Here is a 27,516-nt window from a genome sequence, read left to right as displayed (position 1 = left end):
TACAGGTGATATTGACTTTAATGGCATGGGTGTAATGTCTACACCATATACTATGGCCTTTTGGAGCATTAAATATGCTGCTCATGGATTAGCTAATTTCCACTTGATTTACGGGTAAGAGCACAAATACTTGGCACTGGACTGCAGTGCCCTGTGTGCCGAGTCTAAAAATGAGTAATAAAATTCAGCAAAACTACCAAGGCTCACCACGCAAAAGGGGGCATTTTCTCACACACACACTCCCTAGCTAAAAGGCAAAGAGGAACACCAATTCCTATGGCGGTTCTCGTTGTTTTTAGGCAGAAAAATGTGTAAAAGCCCTCTGCATTGCTGGGATCAGTTCCAGCCTCACATCCTACTGCCAAGCCAAATCCAAGTGAGGAGTTGGACTACCTCAACGTTTTTGGGCCTACCCCAAATTTATGCCTGTTCTGAAAGTATGGTCATTCTGTCAAGCTCAACCCCCAACCACTAACTTGGCCACTAGAGAATCCTTCTCATCTGGAGAACCCATCTGGGATAACCGTAACCCTAGCCTACATACAGAGGCAGCCCGAGAAGGGGAAAAGTACCACCAAGCCAACAAAGTAATATGGCACATGTTGCCTCCTAGACCAGGCTTCTGTCCCCAAGTTAGGGCTAGTTCTTCCCAAAATTCAAGCAACCAACTGAGGCCAATGGCAGCTGTCAGTATAGGTAACAAGGACTCAGGGACAGCTTTAGGGTGGTATGACCGGTGCAGCTGCACCTGGCATTTCATGCTCGAGCTCTGTGTTTAGAAATAACTTGGGAGTTTAAAAGCACCTGCTGTAGTGCTCCTTGCGTGTCCGGCACTTTTAAGGCAACAATAAACAATTCAAAATAACTCTGATGATTAATGTTGCTGCTGGAGAGAGATTGAGTTTTATCTAGTGGCCGTTTTGACTCACCATAATGTAGCTCAGAGGGTTCATATGTCTGCTGCAAAGAACATGTACCATGCAGATCACAGAACTGTATTTTATGTAGATAGCTCTCTGGATCACTGATTTCGACTCTGAGATACTTTTGTAACTCACAATTTATAAGTTACAACACTAATGTAGCACAGTAGTCTATGAACTGTCATCAAAGAGCTGCTTGCAAACTGTATGGTATAGGTTAGAACATTATCAGGCAGATGCATCAAAGAAAATACCGGCAGCAAACTGGCAGATTCTCAGAATCTGGCCGTTTGCTCCCGGTATTTTTGCATTTGGGATGCATCATCCCAAATGCAGAAATCGCAATTTGAGGAATCTCTAAATAGCGATTCCTTAAATTGCTCTTGCATTTAAGGAATTCCAGAATGAGATTCCTTAAATGCAATGCATGAAACCCAAAAAAATAGCGAATTCGCTAATAGGGGGAGCAAATTACCATGAAGTTGAACTTCGTGGTAATTTGCTAAAACTTTGAAAAATGCACTTTTGTGCATTTTTCAAAGTTACATGTTGCGCACACACATGCCCTTAGGGCATGTGTGTGTGTGTGTAACATTTGTACACAGGTCCATTTCAGGGGTGCGACAGGGTGTCCTTTGGACACCCTGGCACCATTGAAATAGCGGAACATTAGCGATTCGGTAATAGCTAATCGCTAATAAGGAATGTCTTTCCCATTCATTCCTATGGGCCTTTGGCCCATAGGAATGAATGGGAAAGACATTCCTTATTAGCGATTAGCTATTACCGAATCGCAAATAAGGAATATGTAGGAATCGCTAATAACATTGCGATTCCTACATGCATCCCGTTTTTCGAGTCTTTAATAGCGATTCCTTAAAATTCGCTATTAAGGACTCGCAAAACATAACTTTGATGCATCTGCCAGTATGTTTCTTCCTCCATTGTTTCATGATACTAATGTTGCTAAAAAGGGTTTGTTTGGCTAGAAATGCAATTCTATTAATAGAGACAACCCTGTTTTAAATCCTGAGTTTGTGTTTCTTTAGGCAAAACACTTTTAAAATATACTGTTTACTAGTATGGATGACATGTCATTCGTACACCTTGCAATCCTAATTATCTTATGTAAAATTTCCTATATAATCTTTTTGTGTGAAATATGACAATAAAAAAAGATTTTAAAAAATGTTCCTATATACTGATTTACACATGTATGATTCATTGTCTCTATATAATATATGTGCAATGTCAAGTGCTCTAGTATGAGTAGTGCTGTAAAGCTAATGAAATGCATATGAGAGAGGGGCTATGGAGAGATCATAGAAACTGTTGGAGGGTGGTAGTGAGTGAATCCACGGAGATGGAGGTAATTGGAGGGTGCTAAATAGGGTTGTTTCACCGGGTACTACCTGCGCTACGTTGGACCATGTCAGGCCTCTAGCCATCCACGTAGAGGTGGATGCTCCAATCTAGTGCATTAAGTAGGCCTCATTCCCAGGATTTTGCCCAGCAAAGAATCACACACTTGCTCCTGATGTCCCTTTTAGCTCTTTCGTTTCTCGGAGTGTGAGCTACAACCTCAGGCTGCAGACACCCTCCTTCCACTCTCACTTTTACCATGTTAAGGACTGAGCATGTGTCTGGCAGTGCAGGACTTCTAGGGCGGCCAAAGAGTCCTCTCAAGGGTTACACACTCTATGTCTTATGCCTGTCTGGCCTAGGTCTCCAGTCTCCTGTGTCTGTGACAGTACAAGCAGAACCTCCAGTGCCAGTCTTGGGGTCGTCTCCTGTCAGAGCATGTCCCCTCTGGCCCTTTACTCCTCCTATTGTGGATGGCATCCCTCGCCTACCCCTTACTCTTCTCCTCAGTTTCTGTACCTATTCTTAGGGACAGTACCCCTGGAAATTTAGGCTGGAGTTTCGCCCTGGGCTGCCCCCTTACATGGCGTGTTTGTCACCTGTTGGTGTTTACTGCCAAGGTTGCAGTCTATAGGCATGTTGGGGCCAACAATTAAATTTCTCTAGGCAACGACAGCCTCACATTCTCAGGATACCATAGCGAGAAAACTTATGTTTCAGCTGCTATAGCAAACATATAACATATTTGTGCCATATCTTCCAAGGATTTAACTACCTGGACACCTAAGTATCTTATCTCTTTTTACACATTTTCCCTCAAAGTGGAACAAGATGGATGTTCCAGGTCATTATCTCTGTTTTCCCTTCGTTTACCTGATATCCCGCAATCTTGCCAAAATCTTTCAATAGATCCATTATAATTGGAAAAGATTCTGTGGGATTATGTGTAGATATTACTAAGTCGTCAGTGTGAAGATCCTCTTTTTTTAACCCAGCCTTGATGTTTTAACGGCTGAATTAGTGGTTCCTTCCTTATCCTCCTTGCTAAAGGCTCTATATATAAGTTGAACAGCAGAAGGGATCAGGGACGGCCCTGCCGTGTACCTCTGCCTATTTTCAACTGTTGAGTAAGAGCGCAATTGATTACAATTCTTGCAAAGGGGCATGTATAGATGTTTTTTATAGCGTTAATGAAGTTACTCCCCAACCCATTGTGTGTTAGAACAGCTTGAAGATAAGACCAGCTAACCCTGTCAAATGCTTTAGCAGCATCGACTGTCAAAATGGCTAAGGGTAGGTTTTTATCTGTGGGCAGATCTATAGCGCATACGAGATTGTGTGTAAGATCAATCAGCTGTCTATTTTTCATAAACCCTTTTTGTGACAGTCCTATTAAATCTCCCAATATTTTATCCAGCCTTTTTGCCAATATACTCATAAATATTTTATAATCATTGTTGAGTAAGGAAATAGGGCGATAAGACTCACAGTTTTTAGGATTTTCATGAGGTTTTAGTATGATAGTTATTGTTGCAGCATTCCAGGATTCTGGAATATGTTCTTTATTTACGTAGAAATAGTTAAATAAAGAGGTTAATGGATGTATCATTTCCTCCACTAGGAGCTTATATAATTCACTAGGAATTCCATCGGGCCCACGTGCTTTCCCATTGTTCAGGTTTTTTATTGCTAAAGATACTCCTTCAGGTGTAATAGTTTATTAAGTAAATATTCTTTATCTGATGTCAGTTTTGGAAGGCGGTCGTTTGAGAACCAAGTATTCAAATGTTCATTGGATACTGAAATCTCTTCCTTATATCAATCTTGAAAAAAGTTGGTAAAAGCAACCCCAATGTCTATGTCATCCGGACAGCTTACAGCTGAATCCTCTAAGGTTATCTCTTTTATTGAGTTCCTAACTAGGTCGGCCTGGTTTTCCATGCCAATAACCTTCTGCATCCCTCACCATACTCAAAGTGTGCCAGCTTACTAGCGAACCACTTTTTCTTAATTATGCCTTCCAGATGCTCCTCCAGTTCTTTCTTCCCCCCATTAATTTGTGACTGCAGCTTATTCGCTGCTACAAAGTCTTGCGCTACAGTGAGATCTTTTTGACAGGAGTTTATTTTCTTCTCTATGTCTTCTATTTTTTGTTGTTTACCTTCTTTCTATATGTAGCGTAACTGATTATTTTCCCTCTAATGTAGGAATTGTATGCATCCCAAATGACCCGTAATGTGGTGGATCCTGCATTTAGTGCAAAATAGTCTAGTACATCCCATCTTGATAGTGAAACGTCTTTCAAAAAAGAGCCTCCATTTTAGAGGTGCTCAGTAGAATGCAAATCTACCACAGTAGATATCTTGGCTAGGGTGATATCTTAGATCATGTTAGTGCAAAACCTATTTAACATAGTATAATTCCAACTGGGGCCGGGTCTTGACTACAATGGTCAATCTTGAGGTAGGGGATACTGGGTTCTTGTATAACTTTGGGGCGCCAAAGTTTTTCAAGAAGGTTTGTCTGAAGGTTTTAAAACTAGCCCTTCACGTTTGGTACAGAGTTAAAGGGAGATGGGGTATAAGATACTATTCCGATTTTGCCCCAATTTGGGACTCCCTGGGATCGCCCGAGTGCCTTAGAGATGGTCTAGCGTCCCCCATTAGGAGTGCAGGGATTAAGATATGGTCTGACCTAGTAACATCCGAGGGGGTTCTCCCCTGGGAAGTTTTGAGATTAAAGATAGGGGATTCCTTTTCCAGATTTAAATACTTGCAACTTAGTTCCTGGTTTTTAGCAGATAAGGAGAATATAGTTTGCAAACCCCTCCTGCCACGGCTCTAGTAGGCAGGAGGTACTCAGAAAATAAGATCTGAATGTGTGCAGGCAAAAAGTGAGAGTTTGATACAAAAAAGAGTCCACTGGTCATCCATATTGAGTAGCTAAAGGAGTGCATTGGTTTAACTTTGAATTCCTTACAGAGGGATAGTTCTTAATAAAGGATAGGCACACTCAGCAACCAAAAGGCATGCTTCATCATTAAAACCAACATAAATATATTTTGAAACCCTGGTGCGGAGGGGCATGATGATGAAGCATGCCACTTCAGTGGGTGAGGGTGACTGTCCTTTTTTTATTTCTGCCTTGGCAGCACAGATCTCTCCAGACAATTATGGGAGAATCACTAGGAAGGGTTTTTGACTCCGCCCACATGTTGGGATCCAAGAATACATATTTTGATTAGGCAGAAGTTGCGTTTGTGCCCTCAAGGCAGCTATGATAATTTTTTTTATGAATCTAGCTGCCTAAGCTTGAACATTCAGGGGCACACACATGACATTACAATGCTATTAAAGTGTATTAGATAACTAGATAGGTATAGTTTTTTTCTTTAACAGCAGCACAGATGGAACAAGCATTTACAATGCAATGGTCTCGGCATCATTAAAGGTAGAGCTATGGCATTGCTCATGACATTTTTTTTTTTTTAAAATCATAAATAAATGGCATTGTCATTTACATTGCCAATAGCTTAATCGTTAAATAAATGGCATTGTCATTTACAATGTCAATAGCTTAATCGCTCGCAAATGCATGACCTATTGCATTTACACCCACACAGAGCCACACACACAAAGCCACCCACACACACATACAGAGCCACCCACACAGAGCCACTCACACAGAGTCATTCACATAGAGCCCCCTACACAGAGCTACCCTCACACAGACAGAGCCACCCACACATAGAGCCACCTACAAAAAAAGCTATCCACACAGAGCCACACACACACACACACACACACACACACAGAGCCACACGCACAGAACCACAGAGACACACACACTCACAGCCACACACACACACACAGAGCCCCACACACACAGAGCCCCACACACAGAGCCCCACACCCAGAGCCCACACACCCAGAGCCCACACACCCAGAGCCCACACACACACCCAGAGCCCCACACACACACCCAGAGCCCCACACACACCCAGAGCCCCACACACACCCAGAGCCCCACACACACCCAGAGCCACATACACACCCAGAGCCACATACACACCCAGAGCCACATACACACCCAGAGCCACATACACACAGAGCCACATACACACACAGAGCCACATACACGCACAGAGCCACATACACACACAGAGCCACATAAATACACAGGAGAGGAAGCACAGCCAGGGGGCAGGGAAGCAAGCACAGCCAGGGGGCAGGGGAGCAAGCACAGCCAGGGGGCATGGGAGCAAGCACAGCCAGGGGGCAGGGGAGCAAGCACAGCCAGGGGACAGGGGAGCAAGCACAGCCAGGGGAGCAAGCACAGCCAGGGGGCAGGGGAGCAAGTACAGCCAGGGGTCGTAACGCAGCACAAGCACTAACTATCATTACACCACCTTATCACAAGGAAAAGGCAGCGAGGGGGGGTGAGGAGCTCACGCACACACAAGCAACAAGGGGGGTGAGGAGCTCACGCACACAAGCAACGAGGGGGGGTGGAGGAGCTCACGCACGCAGAAGCCACGAGGGGGGTGAGGTCTCCGCATGCAGAAGCCACGAGGGGGGTGAGGTCTCCGCACGCAGAAGCCACGAGGGGGGAGGGCGGTGAGGAGCTTACGCACACACGCAACGAGGGGGGAGGGGGTGAGGAGCTCACGCACACAAGCAACGATGGGGGAGAGGGGGTTGAGGAGCTCACGCACGCAGAAGCCACAAGGGGGGTGAGGAGCTCACGCACAAAAGCAACGAGGGGGGAGGGGTGAGGAGCTCACGCACACAAGCAACGAGGAGGGGAGGGGGGTGAGGAGCTCATGCACAAAAGCAACGAGGGGGGAGGAGCTCTCGCACACACAAGCAACGAGGGGAGAGGGGTTGAGGAGCTCACGCACACAAGCAACGAGGGGGGGAGTGGGGTGAGGAGCTCACGCACGCAGAAGCCACTTAAATGCAGCACTTTTAGTTTCTTATTCATCCAGAAGATGATTTTCATCTAAATGCTTAATATATGCCTTTCACTCTGAAGCTATGATAATGGCCCAAATGCTGTTATGACAATACCAGCCCAATGTGCTGAGCAATAACTTTCACTGCATGTCCCTGTATGCCTCCCGAGAGGTGCACCTCTATGGCACAAAACATGTCATCGTTTAGCAACAGCCCTTACTAAGAGGCCTATAATTGTAGGAGCATGACCCTGCTCACTTGCCTGTGCCGATTTGAAGTGCGCAGTCAGAGAGCTTATGTTGCTGCACAAGACTTCAGATTCCAGTGTTCTCAATCTGTCACCTTTCAGGCACACCGAGAGCAAATGCAGCATATGAGCCTTGAGGGGAATCGTTAAACCTACGCACTAAACAATCCCCCACCTCCCCACCCACAAAGGCATCTGGGAGAGTGTGCAGTCAAACGCCTGCCTGTCTGGGTAATCAATGTAATAGCCTCTCCCCGAAGAAGGAAAATGACATTTCCTTGTGCTCAAGATGGGAAAACCGGATTGTGCAGTGCGAGCAGTAAAGTCGGCCTTAAATCAATTTGATCCAAGTGAAGTTGCTGCCCTGCGTGTGCTCCGCACCGCTCCCTGCACATCTGGCACATTTAATGTGCCCATTCCCGGTGCTTGGGTGGCAGCATGTGTCCGTCAGTTTTACCACCACCCAATTGCAGCTGCCACCCAGAGCAGGCACTGTGGGCTCAAGAGCCGTCCACACAGGTAGCGCACACGTGCGCAGTACCTGGAAGCAGAGCTGTCCTCACCTGTCTCTTTGTCCCGTACGTCGTCCAGGTGAGTCCCAAGTCGTTTCAAGGTTAGTTGGAACCTTTACCCACACGTCCAGGGGCATGTATAAAATCTCCATTCCCACCACCCCCAGCCGAACTGGCATAACTCACAGGAGCAGCCGATAATGCTGAGCGGGACTCCAGAAAACTGCTTTCGGCCCGGGCGAGTTGCACCGCCATGGTTGAGGGGGGCGCTTAGTCGGGCAAGTCTACCGTTGATCAGTTGGTAGAGCAGAGGACAGCAGTCCAATAACAGGCATCCTTGGAGCGCATGTTCGAGTCCGTATCTATGTTTTTTTGCCCCGAGGGGCATGAGCAGGGAGCACTGGCAGGGAGGGGTCGGCCACTCATCGCTCTTACCCTGCGAGGGACACCTACCCCTCGCAAAGGATGTCTGCTGTTACAGAACAACTCTTGTTTTCTGTGTCGTTAACGCTGGCTGCAGCGCTGCGATCTGTCTGCAGCGCTTGCAGTGGATGGGCTGTAGGGACCTGTATTGCTTTCAGTAAAGGCACTATTTGGAACGGCAGCGCTTACCGTTAAGTTAGTAATGAAATCTGCTGGGATTGCAGTGCAGGCACCAGTGGGATGTTAGCAGTGCTTGCAAAGAAAGCACTGCTTGGACCTGTCTGCAGTGCCTGGCGTGGGGGGCACTGCTGGGGTTTGCAGTGCCTGCAGCAGAGGCTTCGGATCGCCGATGCTTCCGGGGGAGGCAGTGCTGGGATCCTGGGACAGGATGAGGAAGAGTAGGGCGGGTTGGAGCACTGGCCTCTAGCTTGAGTTGAATAAGGCACCGAATTAAACTCTGGACTTTGCCCGAGGCACAGCAAGTCACCACCGACTCGGGTTATGAATGACTTGGAATGGCGGGAGGGGACACCCGGGGTACAGTCCACGCTGTGGCACCACAGGCTGGATGCCAGCCTCCTGCCTGGCACACAAGATGTCCGATGTTGATGAGACAAAAGGAGACACGGACAGCGGGAGGGGGGGCGGGAAAGGAGACACGGACAGCGGAAGGGGAGGGCGGGAGAGGAGAAACGGACAGTGGGAGGGGGGGGCGGGAGAGGAGACACGGACAGCGGGAGGGGGCGGGAACGGGCACAATCAGAAGGCAACAAGCACTCACCTGGACTTCTTCCGGCGGAGGTCGTCCTGAAATGGCTGCCACTCTTCACAGCGCCTTCGGCCTGAGATGGCTGCCACTCTACACAGCGCCTACATTTGGCTGCAGATACCGAAAGCACATCATGCTGCCCCTGGCAGAGTCAGATGGAGCAGACTTCAAACAGGGGTGCAGGAGCACTAAAAACGGCATAAACGGGGTCAGAGGCAGAGGCTCGATGCTCACCTTCACTGCGGTGAAACAAAATGGCGGCCGCAAGCTTCCGATTTTTTCGGAATGGGGGCGTGGTTTTGCTGTTTTGAGTGACAGACCACGTCACTGTCTAAAGAACAGCAAAACTTACGCCCCCAAATCCGAAAAAGACGGGGCTAAATCGGAGTGACGCATCTCTCCTCCAATGGCTGGCCTCCGTTTAGGAAGCCAGCCAATGGAGGAGAGACGGGCCAGGGAGGCGGGTTCTAAAGCCCTACTAAGAAACATTAAATCTCCTCCCCAGACTGCGCAAGCGCAGCCTTTAGGTCCTCGACCTAAAAAGGGCAGTCATTATCCTACATGGATTTTTTGGTTTGACTTGAGAGTGCAACCTTCACCTAACCTTTGAACCTCCACCCATATTTTACTGCAGTTCTTTGCTTCCACACTAATGTATATCTGTTCCCATGCTATGCACTTGTAATGCTTCACATTGCCAATCAACATTCCTTTAGAGCCAGATCTATTGGCATTGCCAATGTTTGTTTATCCTTCGTTCGTGAATTCCCAGTTAAACAAACGCACATCTTTCCAGTTCACACACTGTCTCTCAATATTGAGGACGGAGTGTACTATTATGTTTGGGTCTTGGTCTCTGACATAAATGACTAGGTTTGGGAGGCAGTTTCACTGACACTTTTCATGTTTCTAACCTAAACTTATCCTCCCTCTGCAATTTTAGTAAAATAAAAGTAACAAGAGCTGTCAGTTTTACAGTCACTAATGAAATGGTGTTCTGGTAGCCCATAAGGTCAAGCAAAATATTTCTGCAGAAGTTGTCTCTAAACATACTCTGTATCATTTTGGTCATTTTAATTATTACAATCACTGTATTCTCTTCTTCTCCTTCTTCCTCTTGCTTTAAACTCCCCTCCCTTCATAATTCTGAACTGACAAGGAACAATGCCGTCTAACTTCTACGTATAGTCCTGCCATTGTGGTCCAACATGCACTTTAATGGAGAGAGCTTACATTGGCACAGTCATTAAGTACAGACGAAAAAGCAAATTACATTCAAGCAAAGCTGCAAAAAAAAAAAAGGAAATTTCAACCTCAACCAATTCATTTTTTTTAATGTCTTGCATATGGTTGCATACATGAATGGTACGCCGCAATTTGTGCAGCGAGTATTTTTCTCTCATTACTTTGGTCTTCGTTACAATTTCACGGGTCAATCAGGCGTGAAAGATGTGTGCGCCTAACATGGGATTCCGAGTAGTGCGAAATGACCCCACTCTTAGGTTTCTTGCTTGCATAAAGTGCGGAATCTGCAAATGGAAAATATGTTGACAATAGGGAAAATGTGGATTTGAGTTGCGGAAAAATGGCGTAAACATATGTTTATGCGGTTCAGCCTCAAGAACTCTCAAAGGAGCATTAAACTCCTGCCAGGGCAATAACGCAAGGTTCGGTAATGGAATTACTCCATTCCAATTTTACCACACAATACTTTTGTGGCTATTCGTAATGAGAGCCTTAAAAAATGTTCATTGTGCCATTCCACTGGTCTCTTGCTTTTCTGTCCTTCCTGTATCTAAAATTGCTATTTGAGGCTCCACAATCACTTTCAGAATTCACAATCCCATTTTTACGTCTGAGGTGGATGTCTTGCTTATTTACATTTTTATGTGGTAAACTTGTATTCCTCTGGTTCAGCAAAAGGCAAACTGAGGAAAAGTTACGGCCGACACAACTATAGAACGGGGCTTGCTATGCGAACTGGTGTTTTTCCATCTCGCTCTGCATCGGTTCGAGTTTACATCTAACATCCATCTCACCTGAGAAAGGCTGGCTCTGTACGTTTGTTGTCACACAGACATTTAATAGATGATTGTTGTCTTCGACGTTTGCTGTAGTGTTATAATATACTGTCTTGAGAATGAAGTTTCTGCATCCAGATCAGGAAATAAACATCTGTAAAATAATGACTTCTCTCTTCCCAGAGAAAAACCGCTGCTGTGCCATATATATGAAACAGAAAAACATGACAGACTAGACATGCTGCACATGAATATGATGCATGTACTGCAAGCCCCGCAGGCTGGCGAACACAAGATAGTAAAATACACTTCTCACGGGGAGATAAAATTATGTTATGATCCAGAATCACACTTGTAAACCAACTCACATAGGTTTATGCAAACATTCTGTGCGCATCTCCAGCTTTCATGCACTTGTCAAAAACTCCCAGTATTTCTTATATTAATATTCATTATTGAACATGGAAATCAACAATTGTATTTTCTGCATGTGGAAATGAAATAGTAAAATGCCTTTCTGCTTCTCAGAATGATCTATTTCTTAATTTGAAAAATATTTTGTGCCACAGTGACCTGCCTTTCTCTATTCCACCCGCAGTTTTGATGATGTATAATTCCCATTCCTACCCTGAAAAAATGTTTATTTATTCCTGCCCTTAAGAGAAGTAAGGGCCTGATTTAAAGTTTGGTGGGCGTTTCTTAGTGAGTCTGGTAGAGTTCATTACCTCCGCCACCCTGGCGAGACCACCACCCTCCACATTTAGAGATCCCTGCATAGCCATGTGCAGCTCTCAATGTCTTCAGGGGAGTCACCATAATGGTGGCTCTGCTAAAGACCCTGAAAGCTTGCTGGGCAGCTACCATGTTTAACGTGGCCACTCAGAAAAAGTTGGAGCTTATTTTTGAAAAACAAAACTTTAATCACTTTGACATCTTGGAAGTTTTCTCCAGGATGAGGGATCATCATTAGGTCTCACCTACCAAACAGTAGTAGCTGTCTAATTGCTAAAATGCCTATTGTTAGCTTACAGTGGACTTAGAGACCACTGGCTTTATTGTCACGCTAAATTACTAGCTTTGTAGTCGTAAGCTTGTTTGGACATTCCCTCCTCTTCTTGTGTCCCTCGACTTGACAATACCCTCCTTACTTGTGCCCTTTCGCTACTTACTTTTCAAGCACTACTTTTTTCTTTTTTCGTAAGCATTCCATGAGAGTGCTTGCATTTTTCAGTTTTCTCCCTTGTGTACTCCTACTCCTCTCTTCATCACTTTCTGTGATACTCTCACCGTTTGCATCTCCCCTGCCTACTTAGTAATGTTCTCGCCTTTTATGCTTCTCCCCGACATTGCTTACTCACCAGTGTGCATCTTACCCCAGCTCCACGTTGCTCTCTCTTGCTCATGCACCTGTCTTCTCCAGTGTTTCATGTTGCTTTCTTTCCAAGCCGTGAACTTCTCCCCTCCCTTCATGCTCCTTCGAGCACCTTCATGGTGCTTTCTTCCACCCATGCCAAAAGTGTTGTTTCCAATATCCGCAGCCCACTCTGTTGCTTACCCCCACTTCTCTGCTTCTCCCACCATCTGTGTTCTGTTATCCACCTTCATCGGTAAATAAAGAAGAAAAAAGACATGTGCATGTGTGATGGGTGTGCCTACAAAATGACGTGGCTTGCCTGGTCATGGGCTTCTTTATTTGTACTACTGAATATCAAGCCTAGAATATTGTGGTACAAGAATGTCAAGGACAGAATATTAAGGGACAAAACATCAAAAGGTAAAGGAATGAAGGGAGTATATATTTACTATTCTTAACTACATCTATGCAGATATATGTACCGTGTAGGTACACACACGTGGAGTAAGGGATGGAAAATCTAGACTTACTCTCCAGTCAAGATTCTTTTTCACCATTTTCAATATTTTGTCCCATCAATGTTCTGGAGTTAATATTCAGCGTTCATACCTTTTTGCTCTTATTTAGCCATTCTGAAAAGCACAGTGAATGCTGTACAGCATCACTAAAAACCATTTGCAAAGCCAATAGGTCGCAACAGTATGACCTATTGGCTTTGCCAATGCTTGTTATATTTTTGAACACATATTGGAACACTCAAATACACAGCCCTGTAAGCATATTTTCACTCAAGGTAATTGATGGCAAAAGCCGTAATTTAGAAAAATGATTTACGAGGGCAACATCCCTATATTCCGGATTCTGTCAATCAGGAAAGAGATTTTGCCCTAATAAATCACTATTTGTCTGCCCGCATGTTTTAGTTAGATGCACAAATAGTTTTGTGAATCCGGCCCAATGTTTTTTTTTTTTTTTTAATAAGATTTTTTATTGAGCAGAGCAGATGGGCAGTTAATACAATATACAATAATCAATGATCAGGAATAATAGAAAAAATCAGTTTTAAAAACTACAAGCGAAGTCAGGTGGAATCCTTTGATCTATACAATTTTTAACATTGATATTGATATTAAACAGGAGGAGGAAAACAATGTTCCTTGTACCATAATTTCTAAAATGCTAACAGTGCTGGAAGTTAAGATATAGCAGGGATGACCGGAAGCCTATATTATTATTGTTGTTATTAGACTTTGCCCCCTAATCCAGGTTGTGTTTGTTAAATAGATAAACATTGTATCCATTCTAAAGAACCCCTGCTACATTACAGTACCAACATATCTTAACTTAAATAAATAACAAGAAAGTGCCAAGGGCTAACATTTCTACCATCCCAGTTTCAACAAGTGCTAACAGTGCAAAGTGCTAGAATATTGCAGGGTTAAAACAGCCTTATTGTTGTTATTTACCTTTGTCCACCAATATAGATGTATTCCTTGATGAGTAGACATTCTGCCTAGGCAGAGAGCCCTGCAGCATAAAAGTGCAATCATGACTATCCTAAAATTTATAACAATAAAGTGCCGAGTGCTAAAGTGCTAGGTAGCGGTCATGGACTGCTCGCTATCGGAGAATTTCTAGACATTGGTAAACTTTTTCATTGTCCCAGTTCTTTTGGCCTAAGCTTCTTCAAACCTTCTTGTCTTTTGCATTTTATTCACCAATTTTGAGTAAGATGGTACATCCTCTGACCTCCAGTTTTGGAGGATTAAGGAACGGCCTACTAAGGAACAGATCGCTGTGTAAGTCTCTTCGGCTTTAGTCAAGTTAGATCTTTTTTGGGAAATGCCAAAGAGAGCCACCTCGGCTTCGGGGTCAAGCGTCTTATTAATGGCCTGGCTCATTGAATGAAAGATCTTACGCCAAAATATTTCGAGCTTCGGATATGTAAAAAATATATGGAGCCAGTCGCCCCGTCTCAAAGCTGGCAGCGAAAACATTTATTTACTACTTCCAGAAAGCGTTTATTAAGAGCTTTTGGGGTGAAATAGGCCAACCAACGAGATAAAAAGGACATCCTTTTGAAATTGGATGCTCTAAGAGCCTTACTTCCTAACTGAGCATTCTCCTCCCACTCGTGCCTTGAGAAGGAGCAATTAGTTTCGCGGGTTATTTTGGCCAAAACGTCTTCAACCAGAGGGGACTCTTCACCCTTTCTCAGTAAGGTAAATCAGTTTCCCACCCCCTTAAATCTGGCGTTATAAAGGGCATTGGCCTGAACTGATGGTATCCCACATGTCAATAGATTATATTTATTTAAAAAGTTTACAATCTGGAGATATTCCAAAAACCTTTTTTTTAATCGATTATCAGATCTATCTAAGACCTCTTGCCAGGTGATAATTTTCCGTGAAGTTAGGAAGAGACCCAATTCTCCTAGACCACAGTCCTTCCATCTTTTAAACCTACTGGAATGGATTTGAAGCCCAACGATTTTGCACTCCTCTAATTTGAAATACTAAAAGCCAGTGAACCCAACTTGTTTAAAAAAGGACTGTAGTCTATCGGAGGAATCCCGGATAGTCTGTATCGGGACTTTTTTGGTAATTTAGCTGTTTTTAAAAAAGTAGGAACTTGTGATCCAGACTCCTGTATCATTCTATCATAAATAAATATATCTAACAGACCATTAGGATCCAATAAACGTGCTAACAGATCCAGGATCCCTGCCATCTAATAAGTGTGAATATTTGGTAATGCTAATCCTCCTTGAGCGGTTCCCAACTGTATTATAGGTAGCTTAACCCTGGAAGCTTTCCTATTCCGCATGAAATCTCTGATCATTGACTCAATCTCTTTAAAGAAATGGGATTTAATCTTAAGCGGTACATTTATAAAAAGAAAAACCAATATGGGAAGTATAGACATTTTAATAAGTGCTACGCGGCCAATCAGAGTTAATGGTAGAAAAATACATCTATCGAGCAAAATTTTTATTTTATTATGCATCGCTAAAGAATTCAAACTAAATAGTTGTTCAAATTGATTGGAGACATAAATACCCAAGTATCTAACAGGTTCTGCCTTTAGGGCTTGGGATTTTAAGTTTAAGGGTAGAAAATTACAGTCTACATTTGGGGGTCGATTCCGATCCGGTAAAAAGGGCTCTGAATTGCCGTTCGGAGTGTTTTTCCCGTACGAATCGTACCCTGCAACGTCCACCGTGCGAACGACGAAGTACGATCCGTACCAGGAGCCGTACTCCGTACGAATCGTACAGGGACCGTACGAATGAAATCCCCGTACGACTCTCCCTCGGAACCCGCATACGGTTCATGGACGATTTCTCCGACCCGGCAAGTACGATTCGTGTTGGGTACGCACCGTACGACCCTTCTCCTATGGGAGCTGAAAACAGTCGTAAAAGCGGTGTTTGCCCTGAAACTGGTACGGAACACCCCCCCCGGGTACGGCGCGTACACCCCATGATCGCAGGGGTACGCGCCGTACCCCTGCGATCATGGGGGGTACATGCCGTACACCCAGCGTACATGGGGTACGCACCATATCCCATGTACGCTGGGTGTACGGTGCGTACCCCATGTACGCTGGGTGTACTGCACGTACCCCCCATGATCGCAGGGGTACGCCGCGTACCCCTGCGATCATGGGGTGTACGTGCCGTACGGTGTGTATGTGAATGTGCGCTTTTCCGTACGGTTCGCCCTTACCTGACGTGGACCGTATGACCCGCGTCCTGGTACACCGGTCGGGATCGTACTCGTCGGGTCGTACGGCGTCTGTACGAGTCATACGGAAACGGCTCCGGATGCGAGTCGTTCGGTGGATTTTTTTACCGGATCGGAATCGACCCCTAAGTGTTAAAACTTCAGTTTTGTTTTGATTTATTTTATACCCAACTATCAGTTCAAAGTGACTGAATTTGTGTAGAGTCTGATCGAGATTTCATTTGTCAGGTTGCAGATATAAAATTATATTGTCTGCAAATAATTTTATTTTCGTCATTCCTTCTATTGGTAGTTTGATTTCTGGGTTTCCACAAATTCTTATTGCTTGCGGCTCTATAAAAAAGGTAAACAGGGTGGGGGACATCGGACAGCCTTGTCTAGTACCCCGATTTATATTAATTGCCCCTATAGTATTAGCATTTACTACCACCCGGGCTTGAGCACCTTGAGAGATGTTATTTAGTATATTGATTATCTGGGCAGGAATGCCAAATTTTTGCATGCTAAAGAAAAGTGCATCCCAGTTTGCTAGGTCGAATGCCTTCAGCATCAACCATTGTAACTAGGGTTGAAATTTTGTTATTGGTAGCAAAATCAAGGGCCGTGATTAAAAACTTGGTATTTGAGGACATAGACCTCCCTGCCACAAACCCGGACTGATCGGGATGGATTAAAGCCCGGGCAATTGGGGCAAAGCGTTGAGCCCATATTTTAATTAAAATTATAAAATCGACGTTAAGGAGGCAAATAAGAGTTAACATCCTTATGGTTCTTCCTTTTTTTGGCAAAACTAATGATGATAGACTCCTTAAAGCTAGGAGGAACAGTACCTCCCAATTTAACTACACCAAATATTTTCGCCGAAAAGGAAGTCAATTCTTTGGAAAAGATTTTATAAAATTTAATTGGGAGCCCATCTGCTCCACAGGCCTTCGCCCCTGCTATTAATTTCACTTTATCTGAGATTACTGCGACCAAAATATCACGCTCAAGATGATCAGCTAACAGGCCGGGTAAGACAGGAAGGTTCACTTCATCAAAATATTTGTGAATATGGTCCAACCCTACCTCGTATTTTGTAGAATAGAGCTGTGAATAGTGTTCCACAAAAATTGAGCTATATCATCTTTATGTTTAATAATATTTTGGGTCTTTGGATCAATGATTTCTGATATTAAGGCTTTCACCTGTTTAGTTTTTGTTTACCCTGCAAGCATTTTTACCACCATTGGACTCTCCTCGCACACTTGTTTCTTCAATTAAAACAAATTATTTTAAAGCAAACTTTGCCCTTTCTAGCTGAGAGGCAGCATCTCCACTCCCCTGGGGCAGAGTATCTCTAAAGCTCATAGCATTGTTTACTGCCTGTTGGAGTTGGTTAATCTTATCCAGCCTTTTTCGCGGCTGAGCACCCGATCATCTGTCCCCGAATGGCTGCCTTAAACCCTCCCCAGACGAGAACATTTCTGCTGTATCTTCCTTTACACTAAAAAACTCTAATATCCACTTTTTGGTTTGAGCCACCCAGTGAGGGTCTTGCAGGAGTAGACGATCCATCTGCCACTTGGATTGGGTCTTGGCTCCTCCTTCAATTTCCAACTCTATTGTAATAATGGAGTGATCTGAAAATGGGTTGGCACCTATAGCGGTGTCTAAAACCTTAAATGATTGTGATATTAGGAAGAAATCAATCCGGGAGGCTGTATGAAATTGATTAGAATGGCAAGTAAATTTAGCGACAATAGGGTTAGATTGACGCCAATGATCAATCAGTAAATGTTCCTGCTTTAAGGCCTCCAGCACTTTCTTTGTTTGGGGTTTCAGTTCTTTTTTATTTTTATTTGAGGTGTCATTTTTAAGATCTTGAATAAAGTTGAAGTCTCCACCCAAAATTATTTTTCGTGGGGTCCCCCTAAGTAGCTTACTGATCTTTAATAGGGCTTGGTATCATCAACTGTCGGGCCGTAATAGTTTATAAAATGTTAGATCATCCCAATTAGTTTGGCCTCAACCCATAGCCACCGCCCCAGGGCGTCTCTCCGAATTTGACCAAATTCCCAAGGAAGACTACAGCAGAAATACATAGCAACTCCTCTTTCGGCCAGCCCGGCCGAGGCAAAGAAAGCGTGCGAAAAAAATCTGGGAAGATATAACTCAGGAAGATTCGTTTTTAAATGAGTTTCCTGAAAGAATACTACCTGGGGCGAGGAAGACACCAGCCACCTTATTAAAGCTCCATATTTAGATTTGTTTAATATCCCATTAACATTGATTGAGATAATACGGCAAGTACCAGTCATTTTTGCCATATTTCCAATTGAATAAAAATCAACAAAAAAACACCAAGATAAAAATACTAAAACATTCCCATTTCCTTATACGCTTTTGCTCTAATGCCCCTGCTCCTGCTCTTTTTACTGCTATTCTCTTATGAAACCCCACCCCCACCCCTCTCAACCCACCCCTTGGGGGAGGTGTACCACCACGCTAACCACCTATCGCTCCACCTGCTACTTTTGAGGGTGCCATGAATCTGCCCCCAGAGTGACCCACCCCCCCCGGCAAAGGTATACTATAAACAACCTGCCTAAGAAAAAAAAAAAAGAGAAGCGTTAATACGTCTATTGGTTCATTCTAAGCCCGAGATGTCCTTAAGAAGAGCTTATGCCTCTTCTAAGTTCTACAAAAGAAATAAAATAAGCAGCAAGCAAGCAGCAAGGAAAAACATCAAAACGCCAATAAGTAAAAAATGTAAATAAAAAAATAGCATTCATAAGTCCATTGATTGATTGAGGACCCGAAATTTCCTTGAGAAGATCCTGTGTGTTGTCTAAATTAAATCAAAATCAAGGTTTAGGGACTAAAGAGGTAGTGCTCCTAAGAGTACTGTGGTGGATGCATCCTCCAAATAAAGTTTAATGAAACAAAAAGAACCACCTCTAAGAGGATTATCATATGTCAAGAGATGTCAGACATACACAATGTTTGTTAAAATACCCCTCACACACCAAAAGGGCCCTTGGTGTCATGCTTCATCATCGGGGTCTTCCCGCCCCGCTGCGGGACGGGGCGTGCTGCGACTGGCGACTATGCTGGAGCACTAGTAATTTGAAAGTGCTATGTGAGGTGTATCTGTTGTGAGTGAAAAGGGTCACGGGTGAGTGAGAGTGATTTTAAAGTATACCTGGCCTTATGGATTCAAAAAAACTTTATTTGGTCATAGGCTGGTATCGTTAAAAAAGTGAAGTCGGAGAGATTCCACTAGTAATGTGCGTATTCTCCTTTAGGTGTCAACATGTTTCGAAGCTTGAGATACTTCTTCGTCAGGACAGAGTGTGATCCCTCAGTCACTCACTATGTTGTTGTCAATATGTGTAGAGAATTATATACAAGTGATATAAAACCTAATTGGTATGAATTTTCTAAAGCTTGTCAGTATTTCTGAGTATAAGCCTGTAAAGAGAGAGCACAGTTATTCCAGGTGCGCTCCCAATGCGCAGACACAGTATCACCTAAGAAAGGAAGGTGATGCATAGTGAATACTTTTATAGTTTTACGTTGATGCCGTGACTTATATCAGTGAAGGAAGGGGGAGACAATGCACACTACAAACAAACATAAAACAGAAATCACACACTTATTTAGGATGGCTTTCAGACTGCTTTCGTAATCGCTAGGAAAGAAAGGTTTGTATGTTTTGAAAAATCAGAAGGGTACATACTAGAAACATAAGGAAACTCTGCTCCATGAGCCACTGGGTCGAGATTTGTAATGAAAGTTTCATCTGTATATGTGGGGAGGAAGAAGACAAAAAACATGTTGTTTGTAAAGGTACCTAAGGGAAGAAAATATCTCCACAAGATGGCTTTGGTCAAAAAAGAGCATGGCAGGGTCCGTCCTCTCCCCAGGTGCGGCTACGCCGTACTCACATATTGCCGGGCAGTCTGCTTGCTCTCTCGCCAACCCGTGGTTCTGTGGTGTGGTTTGAGAGGGCGAGCAGGGGCCTATTTATGCTACGCTTAATTGGTTGTTTGTTAGGGAACAAGGTACACAAGGCCGTGATGGTTTTGGCGGGTGTATACTGATTCACTAGTCCGGCCAGCGAAGTATCGTGGTGGATTGCTTGGAGGCCATATTGGTACTATAAACAATAGATTCGTAATATCTAGTTTTGTGGAAAGTTGAGAAATGAATAAATACTGCCACATAGCTATGTGCTCATGCCAAACCCTAAATTTAGACCACCATTAAAGTACAGGAAAATAAGTTGTAGTCACTGAGAGGTATTCGTTCATCAGAGCTAGCGGCCATATTGGTAGTGGAAAGGTCGACCCAAAACTTGTTAAAGCTAGTTGATTGCTTGGCTGCCATATTGGTACTATAAACAATAGCTTTGTTTCATCTTATTTTTGGAAAAATGAGAGCTGAATAAATACTGCCACATAACGATGTGCCCATGCCAAACACCAAATTAGACCACCATTGAAATACGGGAAAGAAGTTGTGGTTACTGAAAGTTATCCGTTTGTCAGAGCGAGCGGCCATATTGGTAGTGGAAAGGTCTTTAGGGCCAGTCGATTGGTTGTTGTGAGCTAAATCTGTACGTGGCTGTTGTGAATGGACTATAAATCCTGGTGGAGCCACTTTTGCCTTTAGGTATTCGGTCATTAAAAGACCATGTAAAGCTGTCTTTATTTGGGTTCTTCTTAGAGTTGCTAATTCATCATCTGAGAGGTTCATACAAAATGTTGTCCTTTTACTCTAAGTAAAAGAATATTACTAGAAATATGAACTGAGATACAGTGATATCTATCTGTAACAATACGATCATTCACTACAGCCACAGTCTCTTATTTCATCAAGGATAAGATTGAGCAGCGTTTTGATATCTAACAGTTTGGTGGAGAGTGTTTCTGCTGGATCATCTGTTAAAGTTTCTACAGAATCTAAGGCTGATTCAGAAACAAAAAATTGTGGAGTATCTGATTCCTTCTGGCTATGAACCCTTGTACTACTTTTGAGGTCTTTAGCTTCTGAGTTGGAACTTTTTGCTGATCTTGCTGTTCCCCGGACCCTGGAGAAAGTGCCGGGTTGCTAGCAGTCACATTCTGGGTCCGGACCAGCTGAGAAAACTGCAGCACAAAGGAGGTTGACGCTGGAGAGTTTTGGGCGTGTGAAGGCGCTGAAGAGGTGGAAGAGGCAGAAGGCGAGGATGATGAAATAAGATCTAGTGGGGATTGGCATGGGCTGGCAAGATCCCCAACCACCATCTGAGGGAGAGGTGTGTTGGACTGAGGAGGGACTGTCTGTAATAACTTTTTCGTAAAGAGGGGAAACTCCTTAACACTCTTTCCCTCCTCCTTAGTACTTTCAGCAGTTGCCATGTTATCCACTTTTGACTTGCCACTTTCACCAATCTCCAATGTAAGTACCGTGGGGTGTTCTGGCTTCCTGGCATGTTCCGGTGAACTCTTCCGCCAGTTCATCTTCTGAGCTCTCAAAGCTGGAATTATAATCAGGGCGGTTTCCTAAAAGTCCTGCTCTTCCTGCCCCAGACGACAACGCCTTTGCCTGTGCCAGGGGGGTCTTAGCCTTTAGGCCAGTCGCTGAGTCGACTCTAGAGACCTGATTGTTTTGCTTATTGTTTCTCCCCATTTTAAATCAAGTCCTGCAGAGGAGGAGTGCAGAGCGGTAAACACAATAACACCACTCAGTCCACTTAGTCCAAGGCTTTGACCAAGGGTTCTCCCCTTCCTATGATGAGTTGTTAGATAGGGCCAAAATTTAGCCGCGGCTTTCTCCTTTAATTTTAATTTCAGCTCCTCACCTCTCAGCCTCCTCCTCAACTCTCTTTTCTTCCACCCATCATCCTCTTCTCCAACCTGCCCGGTCCAGAGTCTGGATCAATTCTTGCCTGGCTCCCATGCAGTAGACTAATCTCCTGGATATCGTGGTGGAATATGTCAGCCTTACCCTCCTCCTTGCACACCACAGCGGCCCAGAGAAAAAGGCACTACGTCCACTTTCAGCAGCAGTTCGGAGTCAGGTATGCCCGTCATAGCGTTTTACCGCTGGCCGTGATTTTTAGCGCGATTCAGCGAATGGCAGGGGTGCTTAACCCCGCAGTTTGCCAAGCTTGCCCCAGCCAAAAGATTCAGTATCCAGTTCCTTTCTGTCCCTTCTGTCGTGCAAGACCAGCCACGCTGCGATGTACTCAGCCATGCTGGGAAAACCGGAACTGCCGAGTTGCCCCGCCATTGTCGTTGGGGAAGTATGGTCACCTACGGCAACCCGGAGGTGTGGTTCTCCGTCATAGCCGAATCAGGCCCATTGTTCACAAATTTTTAAAGGAGCAATGCAGAGTGGTGAAGTGTCTGAGCAAAGGTTGCTATGTTTTGTTTTTACACGTATCAACTCTCTCCCTATAAGGATTATCAATTGTCCTTTTAGTGATTTATGGTATTTCCATTAGTAGCCTCATAGGGACGGCTCTTGTGGTAAGGGGCAGCCGGGAATAGTGGGAGGCAGTGCTGAGCAGGCTTTTCTTGAGTGTACAAATATTGGCCTTGGAAGAATACCAGAAAAAGTATTTGAGAGAATGTTTACACCATTTAATTGTTCTTTCCTTTTCTTTGCATTTCATCTTGCCACACCATCCTTACTCCATACCACTGCCCCCTGTATGTCTGAATAAAACTTTTACATTTAGATGATCCCACAAATTGTGTGCATGTATGTTCATTTTGATCTTTTTATGGCCTATTTGGTAAGTGTATTTCTACTGGGATGGAGGAGCACTTACAGACTTTTCTCACTTGCTATAGAAATGCATTATTTTTATATGTAGCAAATCTACCTTTTCTGTTCTCTGTGCACTTTACAACTGCTAATCTGTAGTAAATTGCTTGTGCTTACATTCTAACATACATGCTGTACATTAGAACTCTGTATTTGTCATATAACAGCTTCCCAATAAGCCCATTGTAAATCGTACCTTCACTACTGAAGGACGGGGCCCTCTAGGACCTTGCGGGTTACTTACAACCTCCTGCTATGCCTTCCCAACAATGAAGAGTCGGTCAGACAGTAGAGAATACAAACTTACTTTATTCAGTATATACTCTGCAGAGGAGCCAAGTCAGGCCTTCACCTTAAGATGTCTGCCGAGGGGGACTGATGCCCCAGGTACGCTAACACCTAATAAACCCTTCTGGGGACTTCGGCCACCCCTCTAATGGAAAGTTACTGGCTTGAGCTGAGCATGAACAAAGGAGGTACAGAGAGATGACCTAACACCTGATAGATAGGTGCACTATCAGTACTCCAAGGCCACTATGCCGAGTCTCAGCGTCTCCTAATGTGGGAGCAGAGCTACACATCGAGATTGGAATGCAGAAACAGTATATCGGTTCATTAGCAAGTTAATTTACAGCCTTGAACAGGAGAGAAACAATAACGAAGCACAGTGTTTTGCTGAGGCAAGCGAGAAGAGAAATAAGGCCTAGTATGAACACAGACAAACAGTCTTCTAGTGATTGCGAAATACAAAATGAAGTCGCACAAGCCAACTCAGCTTACATGTTGCGAGGATAACTTAGTGGGTTGCATAATGTGGATACAAATAGCGTCTATTTAGCTACATATTGATAATCTAACAAAGCATGTGTAAGTGTGAATGTATGATGTTACAATGCATATATTTACAACGCATGCCTTTACAATGCACTTTTTACATCACAACATCCTTTACAACACATTCTTTTACATCGCATGCCATTACATCTCATTATCAGAAACTACCTTTACTACGCATTCCATTACATCGCATTATACCTTTACAACGCATACCATTACAATGCATAATTTTACATAGCATTTAAGGTAAGCGTTGGATACTATAGGGGTAATAAGTACTATTCTAAAGCCAGTGAGTGCAACAGTAGGGTAAATTTTGGATAGTGTAGGGGTAAAAAATTACTTTTCTAACTCCAGTGAGTGCAACAATAGGGTAAGTGTTGGATAGTTTGGGGGTAAAAATTACTATTCTAACTCCAGTGAGTGCAACAGTAGGGTAAGTGTTGGATAGTGTAAGGGTACTATGTGTTGTAATGGTATGTGTTGTAATGACTTGCGATGTAATGCCTGCGTTGTAGTGACATGCAATGTAAAGGCTGCTTTGTAATGATATGCAATGTAAAGGATGTTGCGATTTAATGACTGCTATGTAAAGGTAGTGCGATATAATGACTGCGTTGTAAAGGTTGTTTCCCGTTAGTGCACAAAGGGAAGGGGAGTTTCAAACCTAACAGACCCTGCTTTTAGCATATGTGGCTAAGCGCTGTATTGCTATCTGACAGGGTCTTTACAATTCAAAGTGGGAAGGAGAATTACATAATCATTCATACTACAAAGCAAATTCAAAGCAAATGGGAACATGAGAGAAACGTCATTCAGTACTCTAATTTTTTCTCATCTGTCAACATAATTGGCTGAATTTCTTGCGTCATCATGGGGGAGAACTTATTATCCTGTTTGGGCAGCGTAATGCTGGGGGAGAGTTTACTCACACAATATGTACAGCAGGCCGGGAGGCAATTGATGCAACAAGAGGTAAAGATGACCCCTGCGATAACTATTAAGGCAAGAAATATATTCCAACCCCACAAAGCCAGCAGGTCCCAGAGCCACCCTGTAAGGGACCATGAACCATTATTCACCTGGATCTCGGACGCAAGTCTGTGTAATTTCTGTATGGCAGAATATGCAGTAGGGGCACTATCGGGTATGTAAACGCAGCAGCTGCTGCCGATGACTATGACATGCTCCACCCCTGTCAGCTAGAATGACATCTAGAACCATCCGATTTTGAAGAGAAACAAGTCTCATAGCTTGAAGCTCAACTGTATTATTAGTCAGTATACCAGCAGTCATGTTAATGACTCCCTCAACTACTCTGGCAAGGCAACCTATGTTGGGGATATTAGACATGGGACCCCAGAATGGCACAATAACCTTAAATATATCAGTGAATTACGGTTTAAACTTGGTGCACGGAAATGTTTCTATGGTAAAATCTATGATCTTTGTGGCAAGATAAACAGGAGACAGGAGGAAGGAGAGATAACACCGGCCATACCACCCCCTAGGGAGCCAAGTATAAGATTGTTCCCCACAGATGAAATATACATTTGGAGGTGTCAGCAAGGGTGGTCTACTAGTTGTGTTCAATTAATTACAATGACTCTGTCCTACGGAAACATTCCCCGACCCTTGAACACAGAAACTAGCTGTTGTATTTATCACAGGAATGGGCAAAGCTTTATCTTCAGTGATATTGTGCTCTTGGAAACATTAAAAATATTCGGTAACATTGAAGCTTTGGAAGTCCAGTACTTCATTTTGTAACCAGGTGACAATTTCGTGGATGTTGAAGACATTCATATAGGCGTCAGGTTGTAGGGTTCCCTCCTTTCCCTCTGGCCCAGGTGTATATCCTTGATGTACCACTATATAATCTAAAACTGCCTCATAGTCAGCCTGTGTCTTTTTCATCGCATCCGCATAGTAATGCATATAAACCATAGATAGTAGTTGTAACCAAGCTTCACAGCTACATAAATAAAACAAATATCAGTAGGTCATTTTTATGCATAACTGAGGGGAGCAGTCCACATACCCAAAACATCGTGGCATTAGTAGTGGTATGTACTGGATGAAGCATTTGGATGAATGCATTCTGAGTGTGTTTGTCTATGTCTTTCTTTATGCGGGCCCATGTAATAAACGAGTGCTCAGCTGGAACCGAGGTAGCTCCCTTCAGAGTATGCACAGGGTGTTGTTCCTATAGATACCAGACCACTCTAAATAATATTATCATCACCAGTAGAATGAATACCACCACCACTACCCTACTTCCAGTAGACCAGCTAGACCACCCGGAACCATTCTGCTGCATCGGAGAAGTCACTAAAGGCTGCACCTCTCTCATGTTTGCACAACCAAACAGGTACATAGAAAATACTTTTAAGAATTGGAACCACAAATACAACCAACCAGATGGGTATTCTTCTTTCCTGTGTCCATTATGAGCCTCACAGGCAGGCTCCTTTGGTTCATCAAGCACTCCCACGGAGGAGCTGCGCGATCGCAGCCCTTGCTAGAAAGCAATCTTACTTACCTTATTAAGAAACAAATCCTTCTTCTTTCAGGATAGGGAAACCTCCCTCCTGGGCAAATATCCTCAATGATCCTGTCCAGTGTCCAGGGTAATGCACCAGTGTACTTCACTCTAGTCTAAAATAGGCACCAGAGTCACAGCACCTACACCCTAAACTCAAGTCCTTCCCTAACTCCTGGATTGCCCTGCTGGCACACTGTCATTGCGTCGGGCCACAGATTGTACCTGGTACGCCCAGGCACTTCTTAATCCACAAACAGAGGCAGGAATTCACATTCAGTTGGGCCTCGGGACTCAGGTGCTGGTTCACCAGGAGCTGGAGCTGGAGCATCCGGCGCGGCCCTTATCTCAGGGGAAATCGCCTCAAATAAGGTCTTGTCACTCTCCTCATCTGTCTGTGCCCCTCTCAACTGTGCATCAGAGAAAGGGACAAAGCGAGGCACCAGCTCACCTTCCTGGTCGGCGATCCCGTCCCGAATCCAGGCATCATATGGGTGCGGTAGGGGCACCTTTTTAATGTGTGAGGCTTGCACCCAGTGTTTCCGGCCTTCTAGCTTGACAGCCGTGTGGGTGGCCAGCAACACCTGGGCAGGTCCCTTCCACCTCGACTCCAGGCAGGCCTTTCACTGGAAATGTCCAACCATCACATAGTCCCCGGGTTGTAGTCGATGCCCGGGCCCCTCTGGTACTGGTTTCAGAGTGGTGTGTATCTGTTGGTGAACAAAACAAAGGTCTTTAGACAATTGGTACAAGTAGTCTATCAAAAGAGGGTACTCTATCTCGGAGAAACGTTTGGGTCTCGGGACGCCCCAGTCTTTAGCCGGGCACCCCTTCATAGGGTGACAGCCCTGTTCTAGAATGCGCTGTCACTCTTGTGGACAACAATGCTAAGGGCCAACGCATCTGGCCATTGCAATCCTGTACTTTCATGAATTTTTGCTAGCTTCAGCTTGAGAGTACCATTGTACTTCTCAACAAGGCCTGCTGATTGGGGTGGTTTGCTGCATGGAATTTCTGCGTAATTTGT

The sequence above is a fragment of the Lissotriton helveticus genome, chromosome 4_1, assembly GCF_964261635.1.
Source record: "Lissotriton helveticus chromosome 4_1, aLisHel1.1, whole genome shotgun sequence".
Taxonomy (NCBI): Eukaryota; Metazoa; Chordata; class Amphibia; order Caudata; family Salamandridae; genus Lissotriton; species Lissotriton helveticus.
The sequence above is the reverse complement of the archived record's forward strand: the minus strand, read 5'-3'. Positions refer to the sequence as shown.